The 25,756-nt window shown below is 35.7% G+C and overlaps 2 long non-coding RNA genes across 2 annotated transcripts; one reads left to right on the top strand and one right to left on the bottom strand.

Moving 5' to 3' along the window:
* Positions 1–4,834: 4,834 nt before the first annotated feature.
* LOC311282237 lies at positions 4,835–19,258 on the top strand. Its single transcript, XR_014625901.1, has 5 exons — positions 4,835–5,087; positions 5,334–5,443; positions 5,539–5,582; positions 6,688–6,752; positions 18,961–19,258. It is a non-coding gene; the product is annotated as an uncharacterized lncRNA (long non-coding RNA).
* Positions 7,645–12,137, bottom strand: LOC311282236. The gene is made up of 4 exons (XR_014625900.1): positions 12,006–12,137; positions 10,151–10,226; positions 9,918–10,010; positions 7,645–7,968 (listed from the first exon to the last, which is right to left on the bottom strand). It is a non-coding gene; the product is annotated as an uncharacterized lncRNA (long non-coding RNA).
* Positions 19,259–25,756: the final 6,498 nt, after the last annotated feature.

Below are 25,756 nucleotides of genomic sequence, written 5' to 3'. Positions count from 1 at the left end.
AAGTGAGGGTAAGACATTTATTTTATTGTTGTTTATTTTTCAATTAGTCTTGTAGATCTCTACCATTTCTGTATATTTGTATTTTCATAAAACATTTAGAAAATTTTATGCAGTGTAGGTTAAATGTCGTGATGGAAAACGAGGCTTTCTGAAGCATTAGAGCAGGGGTGCCCAATCCTGCACCTGCCGATCGACTGTCCTGCACAGTTCATCTCCAACCCTCATCAAACACACCTGAAGCAACCAATTAAGGTCTTTAGGATCACTTGAAAATGAAAGGCAGGTGTGTTTGATGAGGGTTGGAGATGAACTGTGCAGGACAGTCGATCGGCAGGAGCAGGATTGGGCACCCCTGCATTAGAGGCTTTCATCAAATTGTGCATAAAAAGGTTCATTATTTGAAGCTTTTAACACATTAGTGACATCTGGTGGTCAGACTTGTTTTCTCCACAATATCTAACAAAACACAGCAGAACACAAAATAGCACATGACCAAACAAAGCTTCGGAAGTCTGTGACATAGAAAAGTGGGATCAATACAGTTCTATCTAATCTCATCTAAATTAGTTTGTGGTGTGTGGCCATGATTTAGTGGTAATGTAGTGGTGAACTACAGCAAATATGACTTTGCATTCCCATTTTTCTCCAATTTCTTTGAGATATTTTAATGCCAATAACACAAATCATAGAGTTATAAATATAAAATGTAAAAATGTATAAGAATTTTGGTAGATTTACAATGCTAATAACCATGGAAATGTCTGAAAATATCTCTTAACAACACAATGCAATCACTAGTAAGACTTCCTGTTAATAAAGTATCTGGTAAGAATCTATTCTATATTACCAATGCATTAAATCCCATTACACGTTAATATAAATAAATAAATAAATAAAACAAAACAAATAAGTGTTCGAAGCAGCAGTCGAGAAGAGATCAAGCGCGAGAGCGTGGGGAATGATCATGCGCAGGGTTCGAATGAGCTTGCAAGTTCCCGTTTCATCACGTGTAGATCTGTTATCCTCTCGCAAAAGTCATTTACAGCATCAGTTGTGCGCTCGGTTCTTTTTGTCATTGGTTTCTCGCCATACTTAAGTGTTTATTTTATAACTGTAAAGTGACTATTGTAATGGGGTAATGTAGGCTTATACGGTAGGCCAATTACTAAGCTCAGCTTCATCTTACCAGTTTAAATTTAGTCTGTGCTTTTGTTATTTATTTTAATTTTGTGATTTAAACATCTGCTTTAAAAATCTTTTTTTTCTATTGAAATATTCAAATGTTCTTCTAATAACCGTAAAATGTATTACAGCTGCCAAACAAATCCAGAGAGAAATGTATTCATGCATTTTAAAAACAATCTAATTAAATCTTACATCATTGTAGCCTTATTTAAGTAGATTTTCTGTATACTGTATATTTATTTTTGGACTGGAATGCGAGAGTGTCAGTGGTAATATTATTGTGTAATAACTCAGGCTTAGCCTTACAGTTAGCCTGCCCTGGACCAGGTTAGTTTCCCAGCATAAGTTGCCAGAGTAACTGAGTTTGAACTATTTTAAGTTTGCTTTATGAAACAGAATCAACCGACTATAAGTCTGACTAGCAAAAATAAGCCTGTCTTGTATTTTAATCTTGTTTTATGGAACAGCCCTCCATTTTGGTAAATATTATATGGTGTTTGTCTATTTTTCTGTTCTTGTGTTTCTATAGTCTTCACTGGTTTATGTTTTTTTATTTTACCTGTTAGTGTAATTGTGGTTTGTTTTATACACCAACAATGTGTCGATCTGAGGAATTGGTTAATTGGTTTTTCATTGTCAGTGGAGAAGGGTGAGTAAAATTCAGTTACATCCCACACAGAGCTCGTATGGCATTTATCCCACAGCAAATTAATGTGTGTCAATGACCCAGCTAGCAGGGAACGTTCTCAGAACTTTCGCTAACATTCCCTACAAGTTTGGTTAATGTTCTAAAGAAAACATTTGAATGTAATGTTTACCGAACATTTTAAGGATGTTTTCTCATTTTAAAAAATGTTCCTATAACGTTATATGAAAACTAAGATATAACATTTTAACTGCAACATTCAAAAGATGTTTTGGGAATGTTTCTGAAGTAACAAGTTGTACTATGATCTCAAAATATCATTGTCCCTATATTTCATTATAACGAAAGAAGAACGTTCTCTCTGTCACGTTAGGAAAACGTTTTGAGGATATCATTGAGAGATGAGATGTTGAATGTTCTTTATAAAACGTTATTTTAATGTGACGAGTTAACAAAATTAGAACATTTTATTTGCAACATTTTGAGAATATTTTGGGAATGTTGTTAAAGTTAAAGTTTGTACAATGATCTCAATATAACATTGTCCCAATGTTTCATAAAAACAAAAGAAGAACATTCTCTCTGTCACATTTGTAGAATATTTTGAGGATATCATTGAGAGATGATATGTTGAATGTTCTTTATAAAACGTTCTTCTAATGTGACGAGTTAACACAATTAGAACATTTTACTTGCAACATTTTGAGCATATTTTGGGAATGTTGTTAAAGTTAAAGTTTGTACAATGATCTCAAAATAACGTTGTCTTAATGTTTTGTCATAACAAAAGAAGAAGGTTCTCTCTGTCACGTTAGGAAAATGTTTTGAGGATATCATTGAGAGATGAGATGTTTATTGTTCTTTATAAAACGTTCTTCTAATGTGACGAGTTAACACTATTAGAACATTTTACCTGCAACATTTTGAGCATATTTTGGGAATGTTGCTAAAGTTAAAGTTTGTACAATGATCTCAATATAACATTGTCCCAATGTTTCATGATAACAAAAGAAGAACATTTTACTTGCAACATTTTGAGCATATTTTGGGAATGTTGCTAAAGTTAAAGTTTGTACAATGATCTCAATATAACATTGTCCCAATGATTCATAAAAACAAAAGAAGAACATTCTCTCTGTCACATTAGGAAAATGTTTTGAGGATATCATTGAGAGATGAGATGTTGAATGTTCTTTATAAAACGTTCTTGTAATGTTATGTGTTAACACAATTAGAACATTTTAATTGCAACATTTTAAGGATGTTTTGAGGATGTTGTTGAGATAACAGATTATATAATGTTCTCAGTAAAACATTGGCACAATGTTCCATAATAACAGAGGAGGAACATTATCAAATCAACGTTCGTAAAATGTTTTGAGTATATCACTGAGACCTGAGATGATGAGTGTTTTTAAAAAAAATTCTTGTAATGTGACGTGTTAACAAAACTAGAACATTTTAAATGTAACATTTAGCAATCAAACTACACAATTATTGTTAAATTGAGCTTGCTGGTCAGACAGCAGGCCAACAGGGTTCACGATGGAACATATGGTGCATTTAAGTCCTCCTGGGAAGTTTGTATTCATGAGGTTTTACAATTTTGTTTAATGTTTTAAATTAATGAAGCCACTGTAAACTTTATCATCACATATTATACTGTTACATATTAATGCTATCATATTTTGTGCAGGCATTAGCTTACTTCATTGTCACTGCTAAATACCTAAGTATAGTGGTATCCCACAATGTTTCCCACTGACACACCCCTAACTCTTCAAGATCAGGGTTAAAGAAAATCCTGAGCTTCCTACTCATATTCTCATCATTGTGGTGGCGTTCAACTTGTAAATACGATCTTTATGACATGACTTGAATGCACCAATAGCTCTAGCTTAATTAGGGACAATCCATACAAACACTCTTTGCTAAAATACATTACAGACTGTCACAGTAAGAAGTTATTCGTCCTGTATCAACGCTAAAGGCCTAACCACTGCAGTCAACACCTTGGAGTATCCATGCTGTTAAATAAAAGTCTGTAGACTAGGGTTAGGGTTAACCTTAACCCTTAATTTCTAACCCAGACCCGGTTTCACAGAGTTTAGATTAAGCCAGGATTAGGCCTTAGTGCATTTAATTAGCTTTTAAAAATGTGCCTTAGAAAAAAGAAAAAGAAACATTACTGGTGTGCATCTTGAGACAAAACAATGGCACTGACATATTTTAAGATATGTCAGTGCAAGTTGCTTTCAGGTAAAACAGCTCAAACGTGCATTTTAGTCTGGGACTACAGGCTTAAACCTTGCCTGTGAAACCCGGGGTATATGTTGCAACTTGTATAGAATTATGCCAATGTTAGCAAAGTGTTGTGTTGGACAGAGGATTTACCCTAAACCAACAGGTTGTGTAACTGTGCCACACAGGGTGAAAAGCAAGTTGACATTATTAGGCATAAGAGTGTTTCTAAAGGAAAGGTCAATATTTTGTTAAAGTGCAAAAGGATCATTATGGGTCACATGAATGTAACTCTAATGTTACCATGATACCAATCCATTAGTTTTTCATGTAGGTAGGTATACAGAATTGTATATGAATAGCCTACATATGCAATGTTTGCTCTGTTTAATATATAATATGTTTGCTCTTTTAAACTGCTGTTTGGCAGAGCAGTGGTAAATATGTTGTTATACATGGTATATATTATTTTTGTAATTTATTATTATTATTATTTATGTTATTGTAAGTTTATTTATTTTTTATCATGCACTGCAATGAAGACACCATTTAACCAATTGATTAAATATAACAGCCAGCTTACAAATACAACTAAATAAATAGCCGTGCACATTTTTTTCATATTCTTTCTTTTAAAACATGTAATCTTTTCCTGTAATTGCAATGTTACCACATTATTGGCTGTCTCTTCGAGTTGTTTTGAGCATGATTGGCTATTCAGACTGTCATCCAGGAATCTGGCCAATGGCAACTATGCGCGCCTTTTACTGGTCAAGTTTGAAGTTTGAATATTCGTCTGTTAGAGTGAGAGTGTGTGTGTGTGCGCGCTGCTGCTGCTCGGGAGGATCTTCAGTACTAGCCTCCTTCGGTTCTGTGGCTTTTACATTGTTTAAAACATGGATTATTTTGCATCGTACTGTTACATTTTTATTTTGAGCGAGTTGCGGGATGTAAATGGACAACGAATTTTAACAACGTAGCCTACGTGTAACGGACATATTGCAATCTGCGGAAGGTAAATAACTTTATTTTATATAAAAATACATTCTGCTACATCAAAATATAGTGTGTTAAATTGAGAAGCTAATTTTAAATGCGACTAGAGCAATATCGATATTATGTCAATGTTTCAGGCTGCATGTGTAACGTTAGGCTAAATATTGTCAGCTAAGTTAGTTTTTGATAAAAATAAATAAAAATAAACCTCAGCATAGTCTGAGCTTTACAATGAGTGAACTGAGAACATTGTGTCTTTATACAGAGAGGAACTCGAACCACACTATGAAAACTAGGCTTTTGAATGATCGCGGGATATCGGCCTAACGTTACCGTCAAAATGATGAGTCATCATCATAATATGTTTTTGAGCTGGTGAGTAAAAATTTGCAAGCTTTTTATGTCTCTTTTAGTAAGTAAATACAAATAGCTAATAATATTGCTGTATGTGTGTGTTTCCCATTATCCAGGAATTTTGGGAATAAATCATCCAGCCACATGATCTTCAGTTGCGGTGAGTATTGTCATAGTAAAATACACGTGAAATAGAGGCAGAACATGTAAACTCTGCTCAAAGGCACACTGGTCCAAACCCTCCAGTCAAAATTGTACCTGTCTTCTTGATATGAGTTTTTATGGGCCTAGCTGACCCAAACATAAATGTCCTTTCAAAATGAAATTATTTTCAAACCTGTATGACTTCTGTGAAACACAAGAATGTTGGGAATAAAACAACATTGGAACCCATTTTATGGAAACAAATGTTCCCAATGTTTCATGATAACAAAAGAAGAACATTCTACTTGCAACATTTTGAGCATATTTTGGGAATGTTGCTAAAGTTAAAGTTGTACAATGATCTCAATATAACATTGTCCCAATGTTTCATGATAACAAAAGAAGAACATTCTCTCTGTCACGTTAGGGAAATGTTTTGAGGATATCATTGAGAGATGAGATGTTGAATGTTCTTCATAAAACGTTCTTCTAATGTGACAAGTTAACACAATTAGAACATTTTACTTGCAACATTTTGAAAAAATAAAATAAAATAAACCTCAGCATAGGAGCTTTACAATGAGGGAACTGAGAACATTGTGTCTTTATACATAACATAAATGTCCTTTCAAAATGAAATTATTTTCAAACCTGTATGACTTACTTCTCTGAAACACAAGAATGTTGGGAATTAAACAACATTGGAACCCATTTTATAAAAAAACAAACAAAAAAAACAGTGAAGTCATTTCTCAAGATATCTTAATTAAGGTTATACAAAATAAATTCATACAGTTTTGGAACAACATGGAGTACCGGTAAATAACGATAGAGAGTCTATTTTTTGGATGAGCTGTTCTTTTTAGGACATGTTCCCAGGGTCCTTTGCTAAATTAACCATGGTTTTTATTATAGTAAAGTGTAGAAACAATATTTTTATGGTGGATTGATTACAATAATTTATTACCATTTAGTTAGTGTAGCAAAACCATGGTTAATGTTAGTAGGGTTCTCCAGATTTATATAGCCTAACACTTAAGGAAAACATAAAAAATGGTCCTATGTCACCCAGATCAATAGTCTGTTAACGCACATTAACACACTTTTTACATTTTCTTAAGATCAAGCATTGGACCAATGTTTACGGAGCAGAACAGGCACCAACAGAGAAACAAGTCCATCACTAGTAACCCACTGAGCACAGACACGTCCAAACGACGTCATTACAACGTCTTTGTCGAACGTTCAGAAGACGTCCACTGAGTAGCCAGAATGAAAGTTTTTATGACGTCTTTTTTAGACGTCTTTTTGACGTTCAATGTTGACGTCCAAGTGACATAAAAAGTCAACGTTCAAAAGACGTCCAATGAAGAGTCAGCTTGAACGTCTTTTTTAGACGTCTTTTTGACGTTCACTGTTGACGTCCAACTGACATAAAAAGTGAACGTTCAGAAGACGTCCACTGAGGAGCCAGAATGAAAGTTTTTATGACGTCTTTTTTAGACGTCTTTTTGACGTTCAATGTTGACGTCCAACTGACATAAAAAGTGAACGTTCAGAAGACGTCCGCTGAAGAGCCAGAATGAAAGTTTTTGACGTCTTTTTTAAACGTCTTTTTAGCGTTCACTATTGACGTACATAGTGAACGTTCATTAGACATCTCTTTTAAATGTTGATTTTTGATGTCCAAGTAACATCTTTACAATATTGTAAATGAAAGTTTTCACAACGTCATTTCAACGTCACTTACAGACGTCTAAAGAACATTCATACAAAATTTTAAGATGCACAAACGAAATTAGCTTTACTATTAGCTTTATTAAACCATGTTTTGGTCATCAAACAGGCTTTTGTTCCAAGGTTGGATGACAACATGGTATTCAATAAAACTCATTCTAGTCATAGTAAAAGCAGTGTGCAGAACTACTGCTTTAAAATTGTAAATAATAAATTAATACCTATCCCTTTGATGCACCTGTCTAAAACATGCAAATACTTTTTAGTAGCCTTATATTTTTGCAATTGGAAATAAGTGACATCTGATTATTGATTAAAAAAAAAGCAAAAATAGTTTGAAATGACAATTTTTTTCCATCTTTAATGAGGTTTTCAGCAAATTATGAACAGGCTGATAAATAAAACAACTCTAATGGTTACACTGAACTGCCAAGTGAACAAAAAACAAATTACTCCAGACCAAGATTGGGGGTGGGTGGTTGGAAAGGGGGAGAGAGACATAAAGTCCCCTAAACTAGAAATAAACACACGCGCCTTACAGTACTCATGTAAAATTCCTCATTATTTCCACCCCTGTATGCCCTCCACGGCACGTTTAAGATGTTCTGCTGCATGATGCTTGATTGTAGCCTCTGTAGCTTCTTTATCCCATTTTATGACTGCAGCTGCAAGAGTTGAACAAAAACAAAAAATCCATAAGTAACATTGCAAGTTAACATACAATATTTTTATACCGGCTCATTGTTTACAAGCGTGGAGGAGGATTGTTCAAATTTATTGTATGTTGAATGACATATTTATGGATTTTTGTCAGTTTATTTAAAATGGTTTGTATTAGTCTTCGCAAGTTCACTTTGTAAACAACGGGGCGGTACTTCTGCCTACGTCCAGCATGAAACTGCATTGATTTGGACTTCAACAATTTGGTTACCGTTGAAGTCCATTGTGTGGAGAAAAATCCTGGAATGTTTTCCTCAAAAACTTAATTTCTTTTCCTCTGAAGAAAGAAAGACATGAATATCTTGGATGGCATTGGGGTGAGTAAATTATCAGGAAATTTTCATTTTGAGGTGAACTAATCCTTGAAGTGGCAATACTACAGTGACCAATGGTGACTGGTGTGGTATATGGCAGCAAACAAATGACTGAAAATGGGTTCTGTAAACTCGCGTCGCTGTATGTTAGGAAGGTGTAAGACTGCAATAGACAGTGGCCTTGGGTGACAAGATATTTAAGATAGCAATCATGAATTGAGAGAGACTGCATATAATAAAATTTCTCAAGCACAGCCCAAATGTAATGCTTTTGGATACTATAACTTCCATTTTAGCAAATACTAGATTACTTGTAGATGAGTTTAGAAAGAGGTAATCCAGTGAAGTATCCAGCTCCAGCGTTATCAGTTCTGCTGTCAGTACTGGAGAAATTGAGAAAATGCACTTACTATTTATTAATGAAATATAGATGTTATCTTGCAAATTCCATCTTTGCCAGCCGTTTCTATACGAGATAATATTAAATCATCTGTCTATGATGCATTTTTGATATTTGCAATGCAGAAGAGAGTTGTTGTAAAATGCAGTCTCTACTGTTGCATTGCGGTTACTTGTTTGATAATAAAAAAGAGCTATTTAAGTAAGGGATAATGTAAAGCAAGGCGGATGTTATAGCGAATACAACCCCGCAGGCTGATGCGGAGGGGTCTTGAATCTGCCTGAAGTGGTTGTATTCGCTATAACAACCGCCTCGCTCTACATTATCCCGCTTATTACATGGCTACCCACCAAATAAATTAATAATTTGACATAAAAAATTGATTTAAAAAGGAGTTTATTCATTTAAAAAGGATTGTATTGCTTCTGCTAAAGAAAATACTCCGTTACGTCTCTACGGTTAGAATCCTACGTCTATAGCAAACCTGTTTTTCATGGCAACGGTGTGTTATACTTAGCAGATGTGTTATCAAGAAATAACACACCGCTTTCTACATTAGAGTTCAACCAAGCCATGTAATAATGGACAATAATTTCGAGCAAGGGACGCTGTTTCCAACTTCAAGGTGGCTTATGTGTGTGCGCACCGAAACCGACCGCAACTAGACAAGGAAATTATATTTTAGGCTTTGTGTGCGCATTTAACCATCAAATACACAACAAAATATGTCAAAATGACCGGATTGGAGAGTATTCACTTAAACAGTTCATATCTTAAATTGGTGTAAATAGTTTGGAGAAAAGGGGAGATTGGTATTATTTGATCTGCATTCAGTCTAATAAACCTTCTGATGATGGCATCATTAATGTGAATCAAACAAAAGGCAAAGAGAAAATACTCACAGCCCTTGAATGATTAACTTTGTCTTGATGAATTGTCTTAATGCTTACCCTCACTTTTGTCTATCTGAGTGCTTTTAATTTATTAAAATAGAACAATGTAAAAAAAAAAGTAAAAAAAAAAGAAATTAGTTCATTGTGTTTTTAAACTTTATGCATGTAGCATGTGCTTTTCAATTTGCAATTTTTTTTAAAAGTTTGTTCAGTAGGTTACCAGTTTAAAAAGTACAATTGGGTATCATTTTATTATAATAATACTAACATAATTTGTGTACCTTTACCTTTCAAAAGTTTTAGTCGTCTCCAGAGGCAGTTTCTGCTTCTTCACCTTCCCCTTCATATTGAATTTTGCCATCAGCCGGTTGGTAAAGAGCCTGAAGAAACAAATTCACCATTTAGAAATTACATGTGTGTGGTAATCTACAGGAACTGTAGCATGGGTGAGAGTGCCAAGAGTGAATTAAAGAAATGGGGGCATGGGACACTGTTGTTTTCTGGAATCGATTAAACAAACCTCTTAGAAGTGACCATTTGCTCTGAGAAAGACCTCCCAGAGTATCTTGAGATTGGCCTTTGAACATTTTCAGAATCTGAAAGACAAAATTTGTCAAATATTACTTTATTGTTCGTAATAGTGGATATAGCTCTTGTAGCAAGTTGTGTGCCCATATAACTCGAGCAACCCCAGTGCAGAGCTCCTGCCTCTGTTGTACTGAGCGGACAGTGTAAAGATATCTAGGCTATATACTTCTGGCAAGGGCTGCACGATTTGGGGAAAATGTCATTGTCATTGGAATTATTGAGGTCAATATTGTGATTGAGATATGCAATCACGATATAATAAACAAATGGTTTCATGAGTCAACTTGCTTGGTTCTCAAGGAAAATGCACACACAGATTATTGATGATAATGCTGAAATGTGTATTTCTCGACTCAAACTAGCAACAACAACTTAATTATTGATAATACCTATAATGATCAATAAGCCATTGATGACTGGATAAAAACTCTTAAAACTTAATTGTAGCTAAGAAGACACACCTAAGAAGACTGCTGACAAGAAATGTATACACACACACAGACACAGTATATTGCTTTTAATTTATTTAGCATATAGTTAACAAAATAATACTAATATAAATGAAAGTCAAAAGCCCACAGTCATACCTGGAAACAAATCCTGTTCAAATAGGATATATGGGCCATTCTACAGAATTGGTTTAAAGTTAAACAAATTTTTATGCAAGCAAATTTTATAATATCCAATGTAAACATTTCTAGTAATTGTGCAGTTAATCATCATTGTATTTTCAGACAGGTTTGGAATATTTATCCTCTCCCCAAAATTGTGACTAATGAAACACAATAATATGAAAGTCAACAACAATTACAATTTTAACTATTCCAAGTGTAATTTTTCCTTTGTAAAAAGCATAAATTTTATCATACGTATTTCAAAGTTAAGGATTCATTAGTATTGTCTAAAAACATTCATATTTCGTCTCAAGCATATATATTTTATGATACATTAATATAGGGCGTATACATTTTAATTTGCAGTGTAATAGCATATGTTTAAAACATTGCATTTTATTTAAACAACATATTTCATGAACATATTTCAGCAGATTTTTACTCATCTCAGTATTGCAATATAGTTAAGGAAAAGCTAAACTATAATAGCGTTACGTTCATGTAAAAATAGCATGTTGTAATTGTAGTAAACGAGCATCTGAGCCATTCATTCACGCATACAAACGCGATTCATATTAGAACAAAGATATTTACGTTTGAATAGCGCGCGCTTTCAGCGGGTGATTAGCAGATAATGAGTTGCCATGAGAACGACAAACGTCTCTCTTTTTATATAGATTACATAAACAGAATATTCTCTTTCGTTTTGAATTAGATAATTAAAAAGTAAACACTTAAATTATTATAAAGATTACTCTTGACAGTGTGTATTTGCTGAGTTTTGCTTACGTTTAGAGACCTGCTCCAGAAAAAAAGTTCATGTAGAAGGAGAGGCAGAAAGCACACAAAAGCATAATGTTTTGTTTCGATTGTAAGTGGACACATAAAAAAGACATTTTACAGTTTATTTTTCCATATTTCAAGTCTGTATGACCATAAATGACGGAGTATTTTAAGTCTATTTTGCTGCTATGTGAAAAACAAAAAAAACAAAAAAAACAGCAGAATGCGCGGGCGCATTTGTCGACTTTTCGGTTAATGTGCCCGCGCAAATTGCCGCAGTTTTAAGAAGTTTTTCAAGGTATTAGGGGGCATGTGTGACTTCCAATTCATCTGATATCATCTCTCAACTGAATAACATATTAAATTAATTTTTTTTTAATGTTTACTTACCTGTTTTAGGGTTTTAGTCCAATTAAGGCAGTGTCTCTCTCCACGTGTCAGCAGCCTCTTTCATCGGCAGGATACTTTTCCTGGTGACTTTGCAGTGTGACGTGCGATTCTTCTTCTTTGATTTTTTTAACGGCGGTCGCAAACTGTTTTAGTGCATTACCGCCACCCTCAGGTTATAAATGATCTCTGGCTTACATGCTATGTCATTATACGAAATAAATAAATAAAACAAATGATTTTATCCAGCTTGGTAGCTCTTAGAAACTAAAAATAAATATTACATTATTTTATGGCCTGATGATTTATTTAATATTTCTTTTAAAATCCCTCCCATGCCCTAAATTTTCCTCTTCACTATGCTATCATATTTATTACACATCATAACAATACTCTGCTGATCAGGTACATTGCAATTATTACATAAACCAGTATCATGCTTCCCTATTAGATGCAGAGTTTTGTTTGGTCTAGTGTGCCCTAACTGTAACCTTGCAATGATTTCCCCCTTCGTACCCCAACTTGGTTTATAAACATAGTTCCCCTCCCTTGTTTCCTCTATTCTATTGTTCCTGCCACATTCTCATAACTTCTTTCTTTATTATCGATTTAGCTTCTGATTTTCCTTCTTTGCTGTATATTGAAATATTTTGTGTTAGGGTAACCCTAACCCTAACCCTAACCCTAACCCTAATCTCACACATACGTATTTGCTATATTTGTTCATCAGTACAGGATTCTGTGTCCTCCAATGACATCAGGACATTTTGTGATGAGATATATGTGCTAAATCAACATTGAATTAGGAGTCTTTACAAAAACAAAAATACACATATGATCCCACTCCAACATTTTTTATATAAATCTGTAACATTTTAGGCCCTTTGTGGGCTCAACCCTATTTGGAAGATCCAGAGAATCATGAAGCGTGCTCTGCACCACTTGATAGTGGGTTGTAATTCTACTGAATTGCTTTTAATGCTGGAAATGTGCATGCACTGTGCAAGTTTGAGCACACATTCACATCCAAAATTTCACAGTTTCTATTACTTAATCCATATATCAAATAAATAATTGATTCATTTTAGAATGATTGCATAATATCAACTTATTATGCAATATCATTTGCCATTTTCATAATAATGTGATTATTTTAATTTTTTTATTTACCAGTATTTCGTATGACTATTTGTCAAAAAACTTTTTGCATTTCACAATGACACATTTCAGATTGGTTCAGATACTGAAATAGTCTTCTGTCCAAAAGGAGTCCTGGCTTTCTTGCACATCCATACATATCCACAGTAAGGGTCCCTATTCAGATGTTCGATATTAAACCAAATTTGCACTTCCACAGATGTCCAAAGGGTTCCCTAGTCAGATGTTCAGATTTTGAACCAGTTTTGCATGTCCACAGACATCCAAAAGAGTCCCTAGTCAGACGTTCAGATATTAAACCAGTTTTGCACGTCCATAGACGTCCAAAAAAGTCCCTAGTCAGACGTTCAGATATTGAATCTGTTTTGCACGTCCACAGACGTCCAAAAGAGTCCCTAGTCAGATGTTCAGATTTTGAACCAGTTTTGCACGTCCACAAACGTCAAAAAGAGTCCCTAGTCAGACGTTCAGATATTAAACCAGTTTTGCACGTCCACAGACGTCAAAAAGAGTCCCTAGTCAGACGTTCAGATATTAAACCAGTTTTGCACGTCCATTGACGTAAAAAAGAGTCCCTAGTCAGACGTTCAGATATTAAACCAGTTTTGCACGTCCATAGATGTAAAAAAGAGTCCCTAGTCAGACGTTCAGATTTTGAACCAGTTTTGCACGTCCACAGACGTCAAAAAGAGTCCCTAGTCAGACGTTCAGATATTAAACCAGTTTTGCACGTCCACAGACGTCAAAAAGAGTCCCTAGTCAGACGTTCAGATATTAAACCAATTTTGCACGTCCATAGACGTCAAAAAGAGTCCCTAGTCAGACGTTTAAATATTGAACCTGTTTTGCACGTCCACAGACGTAAAAAAGAGTCCCTAGTCAGACGTTTAAATATTGAACCTGTTTTGCACGTCCACAGACGTCCAAAAGAGTCCCTAGTCAGACGTTCAGATTTTGAACCAGTTTTGCACGTCCACAGACGTCAAAAAGAGTCCCCAGTCAGACGTTCAGATTTTGAACCAGTTTTGCACGTCCACAGACGTCAAAAAGAGTCCCCAGTCAGACGTTTAAATTTCGAACCTGTTTTGCACGTCCACAGACGTCAAAAAGAGTCCCCAGTCAGACGTTCAGATTTTGAACCAGTTTTGCACGTCCACAGACGTCAAAAAGAGTCCCCAGTCAGACGTTTAAATTTCGAACCTGTTTTGCACGTCCAAAGACGTCGAAAAAAGTCCCTATTCAGACGTTCAGATATTTAACCAGTTTTGCACGTCCACAGACGTCCATAGGGGGTCCTAGTTAGACGTTCAGATTTTGAACCAGTTTTGCACGTCCACAGACGTCCATAGGGGGTCCTAGTCAGACGTTCAGATATTGAACAAGTTTTGCACGTCCACAGACGTCAAAAAGAGTCCCTTGGCAGACGTTCAGATTTTTAACCAGTTTTGCACGTCCACAGACGTCCATAGGGGGTCCTAGTTAGACGTTCAGATTTTGAACCTGTTTTGCACGTCCACAGACGTCCAAAAGAGTCCCTAGTCAGACGTTCAGATTTTGAACCAGTTTTGCACGTCCACAGACGTCCATAGGGGGTCCTAGTCAGACGTTCAGATATTGAACAAGTTTTGCACGTCCACAGACGTCAAAAAGAGTCCCTTGGCAGACGTTCAGATTTTTAACCAGTTTTGCACGTCCACAGACGTCCATAGGGGGTCCTAGTTAGACGTTCAGATTTTGAACCTGTTTTGCACGTCCACAGACGTCAAAAAGAGTCCCTAGTCAGACGTTCAGATATTGAACCAGTTTTGCACGTCCACAGACGTCCATAGGGGGTCCTAGTCAGACGTTCAGATTTTGAACCAGTTTTGCACGTCCACAGACGTCAAAAAAAGTCCCTATTCAGACGTTCAGATATTGAACCAGTTTTGGACGTCCACAGATGTCCATAGGGGGTCCTAGTCAGACGTTCAGATTTTGAACCAGTTTTGCACGTCCACAGACGTCAAAAAAAGTCCCTATTCAGACGTTCAGACATTTAACCAGTTTTGCACGTCCACAGACGTCCATAGGGGGTCCTAGTTAGACGTTCAGATTTTGAACCTGTTTTGCACGTCCACAGACGTCAAAAAGAGTCCCTAGTCAGACGTTCAGATTTTGAACCTGTTTTGCACGTCCATAGACGTCCATAGGGGGTCCTAGTCAGACGTTCAAATTTTTAACCTGTTTTGCACGTCCACAGGACGTACAAAAGTGGTTCTGAACTGACAGACGTTATACAGACATGATCTGAACGTCTATCTGACGTCGCGTGTTTGCTGGGAAGTATCCACTGCATTTTATAAAACCGTAGTCAATTTTAAACGCACAATGCACTCCAAAATAAAAATGATCTATTTTTTTCTCCCTCGTGCCAGATTTATATCTGTCCCAGATTTATATCTGACTTTCTTTCCACAGAGATTTTTAGAAAAATTATCATTAAAGAGAATCATATAAAGAGAAATGTGGGAGGAGCTTGAATTTATTGCCTAGCCCTGTTTGTTTGAACCGCGAGAGCCGTCAAAGCTTATGCTACTCCTATGTCATGCACCGACAAGAGCCTTTTATAGTCAACACGTCGGACGCAAGCAACTTGCAGTTTTGCCCCCACCAACAACGCATAGTATTGCATACAACGGTGCGTCGCGTATCAAAAACTGGGACGACACATTTTTCTACTCATAGACGCATATGGCGGCCGAAGTGTAGTGATGCGTAGCCTTGCAGGCGCATATGCGTATCGATGCGTTGACTAACTCTTTGGGCGTAATTTGACTTGCATATGGCTGTCTGCTGGAAGCTAGTTATTTAAGTTGATAAAATTATAAATATGGTAGGGCTGGGGGAATTAACACGTTAATCTTCGCGATTAATTTGAGATGCTTAACGAGTTTATAAAAAAAATGCAATTAACGCAGCACTTTTTTTGCCTCATTTTAATGACTTCCTGTTGCGGAAAAGGCTGCAAAATATGCCGTCCCGCCCCTCCGTGTTTGGCGATCAGGTTTTATTCTCGCGCAGCTTTCATGACCGGGTCTTTTCCGCTCCGCGCTCTCCATTCCGTGTGTGTCGGCGCACTGACACACACACACAACACTGAGCAAACATTGAGCTCTTTGCTCAATGTTCTGCTCCGTGTTTGCGCTGCGCGTTCTGCTCTGTCGTTAACGGCCCAAACGCTCCAATCATGTACCGATCATGCACTGGAAAAGCAAAGTCAAATAACGTGAAATTTCTCAGTAGTAGACTTCTGTGAAATAGCCCTACTGAGCTGGTATAGTCATGCTGACAACAATGGTAAAATGCTCTGATCACATGCTCTTGTAATAATAGCTTTGTAGGACTATGTTTTATTTTGATAATTAGAAAAAAAAAATTATAATAATAAATTGTTAAATTTATTATGTTGATTGATTATTGAAAATAATAATATATTGATATATTGATGTTTAATATTATTTTAATACAGGGCTATTTTCTGTTCCTTTTTTTCCTTTTTGTTGTTTAATTAGGTTATTCTAAGTTTAAATATTGATGATTACAAGCTTGGGGGAAATGCAATTAATTGCATTTAATTACAGCAAATTGTGTAAATAATCAGTTACTTTTTTTAATCGATTCCCAGCCCTAAAATATAAAATATGGATATGTTTCTTACACAAACGCATCACTTCGCTTCACCTTTCGCCTTTATTAACCTGCCAGAGCCGTGTGGAGTACTTTTATCATGGATGGATGCATTTTTATGGACTTGTCAAAAAAATCCCACAGGGAGCTACAGAATAAGAAATCTTTGAAGTCCACTTTTTTACTGTCTGTTTCCATCAGTAAAATTACAGTTTTTTTTTTTTTTTTTTTTTCTCTCAGAATTGTGAGGCAAGAACACACAATTGCAAGAAAATATCAGAATTGTGAGCTGTCTTTTTTTACTCCCCTCAGAATTCACCCTTCGAGGGAGTTTGATTGACAGGTATTTTTTACATTTTTATTTTACCAAAAATATTTTTTTCTAAAAAAATTACACAAATTAAACGTTGAGACTTTGTTTCAACTTTCATATCAAAAGTAACCTGCTCTGTCTTGTCTCTGCGTTTAAACGTTTCAGCGTTTTTTCTGTGATCCGCAATGTATTTTTCATTGCGTGACAACATGATGTGTGGCGTGAGAGCGTCATGGCTTGTTGGACATAGCAACAGTAACTAAAGGGGGCGGGTCTTTGCAAATTGCATTAACCATGCATGGCTGCCTGTTAATTATCACTGGACTACTTCGCTCTCGCATCTCCCAAAAGTAATTTTTTTTTTGTTTTCTTGATTCCATTTGAATGGTTTAATTAAATTGCTATAACCAATTATTTAAAATGTAATGATTTAAGCAAAACGTTCTTCAAAGGTTAAACCAAACTTTTATTTGACGGATTGCCGTGTAGACCTTTGAGTTTCTCTGTGTTTTATGATATGATGATAGTTTTTCTCAAATGAAGCTAAAATGCTGCTGAAGTGACTCTCAGAGCAGCTGTATTGATGAAGTGCATTAATGTTCTCATATAGAAACGACAGCAAAAAAAAATAAGCCAGAATTGCTTTTTTTTCTCAGGTTTTACTAATTTATCCTGTGATTCTGACTTTCAAACAGCCAATTGCGAGTTTATATCTCGCACTTCTGAGAAAAAAAAGTTTGAATTGTGATTCGCAATTACCTTTTTTAAAAATTGTATTCCATGGCGGAAACAAGCTTTCATATGCACAGACAGTAGCTCACATTTAACATGCAGATTGTGCGCACACAGAAACCTACTGGAGCACAAAAAGTTAGTGTCAACACTGTCCTGTGATTTCTCAATAAGAAACAGAAGTTATAGCATATTTTTCTTTCTGCTTTTGAAGTAACTAAAACTTACAGCTTAGCTAATAGCAAAGAGACGATTCACAGGTATGATTAAATCACACTAGAAATTGTTCTATCTCAAATGCAGTACTACTTTATCTGTATCTGATTTAAAACAAGCAGAAATCTGTAAGAAATGTAACAATCCATAGACAATATAACTGATGAAAATGAGCTGTTACATCAGAGCAAAAGCATCGTGGGCAGTGCTGTGACATGCTGCAGCTGTGCTCAAGGCTACCTGAGTTCGAGGTTCACACTTCTCAAGCCAAGTTTGTAGTTTGTTAAAATAATTTAGCCTCTAGTTGTGTTATTAAAGGGATACTCCACTTTTTTTGGAAATAGGCTCATTTTACAACTCCCCCAGAGTTAAACAGTTGAGTTTTACCGTTTTCGAATCCATTCAGCCGAGTTTCTGATATTTGGAAGAATATCAGTAACCAGACAGTTTCTGGTCTCATTGACTTCCATAGTAGGAAAAAATATATACTATGGAAGTCAATGAGACCAGAAACTGTCTGGTTACTGACATTATTCTAAATATCAGAAACTCGGCTGAATGGATTAGAAAACGGTAAAACTCAACTGTTTAACTCTGGGGGAGTTATAAAATGAGCCTATTTCCAAAAAAAGTGGAGTATCCCTTTAACATGTATATAATGGATTAAGTATATGTTTTAAATTACAGAAACAAAATAGATACTCATAAGGTATCATATTTATACTTTTAAATAAACTAATCTAATTAATTTCTGATTAATAATTAGGCTGGCTAATTTTGAAAGTTTTCAAAGTCAATATTGCTTGTGATCTTAATATGTAATATGTATTTGTATTATTTTTGTTTACACTGTTGCATGATCTTCTTTTATAGGCTATGAGGAAAAACTCTACCATGCACACAGAGAATGGAGCTCAATTCTGCTAACTGGGATAGCAGCTGAAAAAGAAGAGAAGAACAGTAGAACACCTATTAATGCAGATGACTTTATTCTTTTTCTGCAAGAACCAAGACAACCAAAGACTGATGATGAGCGCTCTGAGCAAACAGCAGTCAAGACGTGTGATTGCACATTGGACTTTACTGAGTTCTTCATTTAATGTTGGGCATCTACTGTACGCAGAACTTCTAATAATTTATGTGAATGCCATTTATAAACCTGTTAGATTTTTTTTTTTTTTTTAGAGATTAATAAAATTGTATGTTTTAACAATGTTATAGCTAAGCATTTTTTATGTTTAAGAGAACATTTTGGGAACAAAAATAAAACTTCCCACTAAAAAATGTATAAGAATGTTAAGTAGTATTTTTAAGAGTATTTTTAGAGAATGTTATCCTAACTTTTAGAAGAACGTTCTAAGAATAAAAATAAAACTTCCTGCTAAAAACTTTATAAGAATAAAGGGATAATGTTCTAAAAATGTTATGATTAAACATTTATAGAAGGTCATCATCACAAAACATTTTTAGAGTGTTCTTAGAGAATGTTATCCTACCTTTTAGGAGAAATAATGTTCTAACAATATTATTATTAAACATTTTTATAATGTTGTAAAAAAAAATGTTATCTGAACTTTTAAAAGAACATTCTGGGAACAAAAATAAAAACACCCCCTGAAAACTTTCTAAGAACGTTAGAGAATAATGTTGTAAGAATGTTACACCTAAACATTTTAATAATGTTTTTAAATAATGTTATCCGAACATTTAAAAGAACATTCTGGGAACAAAAATAAAACTATCCGCTTACAACATTATAAGAACGTTAGAGAATAATGTTATAAGAATGTTATTACTAAACATTTTAATAATGTTTTTAGAAAATGTTCTCTAAACATTTAAAAAAACATTCTGGGAACAAAAATAAAACTACCCGCTGAAAACGTTCTATGAACATTAGAGAATAATGTTATAAGAACGTTATTACTAAACATTTTAATAATGTTTTTAAAAAAATGTTATCCGAACATTTATAAGAACATTCTGGGAACAAAAATAAAACTACACGCTAAAAACATTATAAGAACGTCAGAGAATAATGTTATAAAAATGTTACTACTAAACATTTTAATAATGTTTTTAGAAAATGTTCTCTAAACATTTAAAAAAACATTCTGGGAACACAAATAAAACTACCCGCTGAAAACGTTCTGAGAAAATTAGAGAATAATGTTAAAAGAATGTTACTACTAAACATTTTAATAATGTTTTTAAAGAATGTTCTCCAAACTTTTAAAAGAACATTCTGGGAACAAAACTAAAACTAGCCGCTGAAAACTTTCTAAGAACGTTAGAGAATAATGTTAAAAGAATGTTACTACTAAACATTTTAATAATGTTTTTAAAGAATGTTCTCCAAACTTTTAAAAGAACATTCTGAGAACAAAACTAAAACTAGCCGCTGAAAACATTTATAGAACAATACATGCTAATGTTCTTAGAACATTTTTAGAACAAAAAATTTCTAGCTGGGTGAGGCCACAACTCGTGTGTGTCACGGTTTCCAGCTAGTCACCACCTCCTCACTACATTTCCCATCATCCTCCCTGGCCCTCACCTGCATGCACTTCCCAATCACAGATCACCGTCACCTGTCACCAATCTTCACTGATCATCATCCAGCACTCTTTAACCCTTCCCTCTGCAGTTCACCATTGTCTGGTGTCGTTGTTCCCTCAGAGAACTCTTTCCTTTCCTTTGAGACAGTCTTCAGTCTTCAGTCTTCAGTCTCGATTTCAGAACCTACATCAGATAAGACTCTTTAACTTCCAGATTCATTCAGTACTCTAGATTCTTCAGTTACTTACCTGCTTCCATCGCTGTGATATAATAGGCTACTTCTGCAATTAAAACCTGTTATCCACTTTTCCTGTGTGAACCCTTCTGTTCCATGACAGTGTGATGTGTAGCCTGGTCAACAGATTCACATATTGATCAATGATATAAAATATACAAGTATGTGATCATAATTAAAGTAATTAAGAAATATTTTGGTTGTTCTGTTTTTAAGAAATATAACTTATGTCATAGGGAAGTGTAGTGTTTTTTTTTTTTTTTTTTTTTTTTTTTTGTCCCGACCATCTGATACTGCATGACTTTCAAAGCTTCAAACGTCATCAATCATGTGGTATTGTCATTTCGATACAAGCATCGGTACAGTGTGTGATACAATAGTGCTTTTAAAACCGCGTTGGAGTCCCGGTATCAACCATCCCATCACTACTTAAATGTAATGACCCAATCAAGAGTTGTTTCATTGAGGACTGTGAGGAGCTGCATCAAGAGATTGAAGACAAACTGTCTGAGAATAGGAACTGTCCAGGTTTGGCATATATTGTGTTTGTCTATTTTTCTGTTTTTGTGTTTCTATGGTCTTCACTGGTTATTTGTTTTTATTTTTCCTGTTAGTGTAATTGTGGCATGTTTTATACACCAATGATGTGTAAATCTGAGGAATTGGTTAATTGCTTTTTCATCGCTACTGGAAAAGGGTGAGTACATCCTACACAAAGTTTGAATGGTGTTTAGCCCACAGCTCTTCAGAATTATTGTTTGAATCTGAACCATTTCTAATAAGGACTTTTGTCTTTGTGTACCTAACAGGTTAAAGAGACTTGTTTTATTTTAAGCCTAAACCTTTGACTCCTTTGGATTTGGATTCACTTAAGTTTTTGAACATTTAAAATAAGAATTTATTTGTTCTTAATATTGAACTATTTAGTAGTTTGCCCAGTAGGCATTTAAGAGCACATCCTTTATTGACTGTGTTGGGAATTTTTATTACTTCATCGAAGCAGAAAACCAGGAGACTTCAGATGGATCTTATAAGCAGAACAGATTTATTCTTCCGAGTCTGTAGTTCATCAAGTCTGATCTAAAGTAACTTTACCTTGCAATTTTATATACATTTTAGGAGGAGGGACTTCTGGAGGTGGAGACAGATTCAAACAAAGCATACAATAGTAGGGAGGAGTTGATTCTATCAGGCGAAAACCGGTTTGGCAGGTTATCTGGCTTGCTCAACAGGTTAAGGAACCCGCCCCAGACTCCAGCATGTTACCAGTCTCAATCCAATCAGCATAACCATTCAAACGCATTTGTGCTAATCCAATCAGCCCAACGATTCAACGTCTGGGCTGTGGCTCTGGCTCCAAGAGCCATTAAAGAAAATAAAGAGAAGAATCATTTGTGTGATATCATCATCTTAACCTTAAAAGCTAAATACAAGATTCTTAAAGGCGGCAGTGGCTCAGTGGTTCATGTAGATTGTCTACAAACCGGAAGGTTGGTGGTTCAATCCCCGGTTCCACCTGACCAAGTGTCGAGGTGTCCTTGAGCAAGACACCTAACCCCAGCTGCTCCCGACGAGCTGGATCGCCTTGCATGGCTGACACCGCCGTCGGTGTATGAATGAGTGAGTGAATGGGTGAATGTGAGGCAATATTGTAAAGCGCTTTGGTGGCCATTGGGTCTGTGAAAGCGCTATATAAATGCAGTCCATTTACCATTTTACCATTTAAAGCATATCTGAAATAGATTCTTAAATTTGTAACCCTTCAACTGTCACAAATTTAATTTCTGTTTAATGGTTTAAATGTTTTAATTTAAATGCATAGTTATTTTTGTACAGTGTTGAATCAGAATGGGTTAAATTGTAATAATCAAACTAAAGAGCCATTTTGTCCTCTGTTAGGCATCCTGGCTAATGTTGTTCCGGAAATTGTACGAACTGAAACTGGTGAAAACAAAGTTAGTAAAGGTTTTGATGCAAGTTATGCTATATACAGCAAGTTAAAGTGGCACATTTTAAAATTGTCTACCAGTTTAAGTCCTTGTAATCTTATCAAAGAGAGAAATGTGTGTTCGTTATTATTATTGGTCATTCTCTGCACTTGATGTTCTACCTGTCCTATTGCACCTCACACTGTTTTTCTACTTCTGGTTGTTTCAGAGTCCTAAAGCTAACTTCCAGCTGTAGCTGTGGTCTGTTAAACTGGATTTACTGTATATGTATATGTGTGTGTATTATATATATATATATATATATATATATATATATATAACCCTAACCCTATATATATTTCATTTTTTTTTTATATATAACACATTTTTCTTAAACATATACATGCATGGGTGTGTATTTATATACATCATGTCTTCCATACATCTTTAATTTATGCTCCTTGCCTTATTAGCCATTTTGCTGTTTTGTGGCCCTGTCCCATTGAGTATTTTATGCCCATTGCTATTTTTCCAAAAAGGTTGTATTTTGTATTGAAATGTACTGCATAAAATGTTGTGTCTTTACTGTTTGTGTATTTTGTATATGTATGCACTTGTTTTTATTATCTGACTGCCTTTTGTGTGTTAGTATTAGTGGCTGTCTTACTATGCCCTTTTTCTGCTTTGTGATTTTTCTCTATGCTCTTGTGGCCATTTGTATTTGTGTCTGATGCTGCGATTTTCATTTAACCTGTTTGAAAAAAAAAATTCTCCTTCTTGATGGAATAGCTATCGGGTTCACTGGGTATTCCATTCATTTTCATGAACTTTCATGAATGTGGAGAACTTTCTTTTTAAGTGTTCAACAGTTGGACTCGGGTGTGTGGGACTTGTGTGGGACTTGTGTTGGACTTGGGTGGCACTTATGTGGGTGGGACTTGTCCAGGATAGATTTCAACCCTGCAACCCAACAGTCTATCAACTGCAGGTGCATATCAAAGTCACTTAAGCTATAATATATAGGGGTGCCTCCCACTCACAATATATAGGGGTGCCTCCCACTCACAAAGACAAAGTTTTTTTTTTCTTAAGTGTTTTTTATTTATTTATTTATTTATTTATTTATATTGTACTAATTAGCTTTTTGTATTAATGGCTTCGCTTCTTGTTCCATTCAAGATCATGTTTGCCTTTGTCCCTTTTTTTTATTCATCCTTTTTATTTCTATTTTATGACCCTTTTTGTCTGTCTCTTTGCATTTATGGTATATTTAGGTCTTTATTTAAATTTTTGCTTTTAATGTTTTTAAATGCATTTTACTTGTTTTTTGCATTGTCTGTTTGCCTTTTATGCCATTGTTTGCCCCTTGTAATATTGTAAAGCTTTATATGGAAGTTGTAAACTTACTTGTCTTGTATTTTGTTATACTTTGTTTTGTTTGTTTTCATTTTAAAGTCTTTATACTTTGTTTATGGTCCATTTTTCTGTTTCGATGTTCTGTTTTTTAAAGCCTTTGTTAACCTTTTTGTTTCTACCCTTTTTAATGATTGTACTTGTGCCCATATGCCACTTTGTGTAATTTGTAATACCCTATTTGTAAAATCCTAACCCTTTCTTTTTTTTTTTTTTTTTTTTTTATTACTTTAAAGTACTTGTCATGTTTATATTCTGTTTTGGTTTATTTTTTGTTCTCATTATACTGTGTTGGCTGGTCCCTCCAGCTGTTTAGACAGTCCAGACTGATGTCCTTCCCACTCAGCATGAAGCCTCTCATTAATGCTCCTTCTCCCACCTCCTCTACCCATGTCATCTAGTTAATGGGGCCTGTGTCCGCTGGCTCCTTTCAGCCCTTTGGCTCATCCTTCATTGGCCACCCTTTAATCCTTGGGTCCGCCTTTGGCTTCCAGATTACCAGCTCCGCCTAGGTGTTGATCCTCTGTCTTCGTGCTAAGCCCCGGACTTAACTTTCAGTCTGTTGACCTATCAGCTCCACCATGGGCAGTTATCCCTCAAGCTGTATCGGGCTCCCTCGTCCCTCTGACTCCACTTGGTCAGTTATCACCATGGTTGAACCACAGACTTCCGATCCTACGGCTATGCTTTGTCCCTCCACCCCTATGGTTCTGCCTTTACCCTCCAGTGCAGTGGTCTTGCCTTGGGTCTTCAGCTCTGCCTAGGTCCCCATCTCTAATGGCTCCATCTGAGTTGGTTGTCCCCCGGGTTCTGCCTGGCCCATTTACCAAAGGTCCACCTATCCTTTTATCGGCTGTGCCGTGGCCCTACATCCTGGTGAGCATGTTGGGGCCTCCTGCCATGTTCTCCCTCACTGTTCCCTCCATTGTCTCCTCCATGGTGGTTTCCTCTGTCACAACCCGCCTTGGTCACAACTCTCTCCAGCTCCACAACGTCAAGCTACCACTCATCCTCTTTTGCTTCTTTATTCATACTACTTTACACTTTTTAGTGGTTTCTCTTTGTACAGTTTCGTATTCCTGCTTAAGTTTACGTGTAACTTCATGGTCCTTTTTTTGACCCTTTTGTATAGATCTTAATATTTTGTATTTATGTTGTTGATTGACTTGTAATGTATTTGTTTTATTGTAATGGTGTGTTGCAATTTGTTTTGAGAAAAATAAATGAATATGTTAATTTTGTATCTTTTAATTGTATGTATTTTTTTATATATTTTTTGGGGGGTAGAGTCCCAGGGGTAGAGTCCCAGGGGTAGAGTCCCAGGGGTAGAGTCCCAGGGGTAGAGTCCCAGGGGTAGAGTCCCAGGGGTAGAGTCCCAGGGGTAGAGTCCCAGGGGTAGAGTCCCAGGGGTAGAGTCCCAGGGGTAGAGTCCCAGGGGTAGAGTCCCAGGGGTAGAGTCCCAGGGGTAGAGTCCCAGGGGTAGAGTCCCAGGGGTAGAGTCCCAGGGGTAGAGTCCCAGGGGTAGAGTCCCAGG

Source organism: Rutilus rutilus (assembly GCF_951802725.1).
Source record: "Rutilus rutilus genome assembly, chromosome: 22".
Taxonomy (NCBI): domain Eukaryota; kingdom Metazoa; phylum Chordata; class Actinopteri; order Cypriniformes; family Leuciscidae; genus Rutilus; species Rutilus rutilus.
This window is presented reverse-complemented; position numbering and strand designations above follow the sequence as displayed.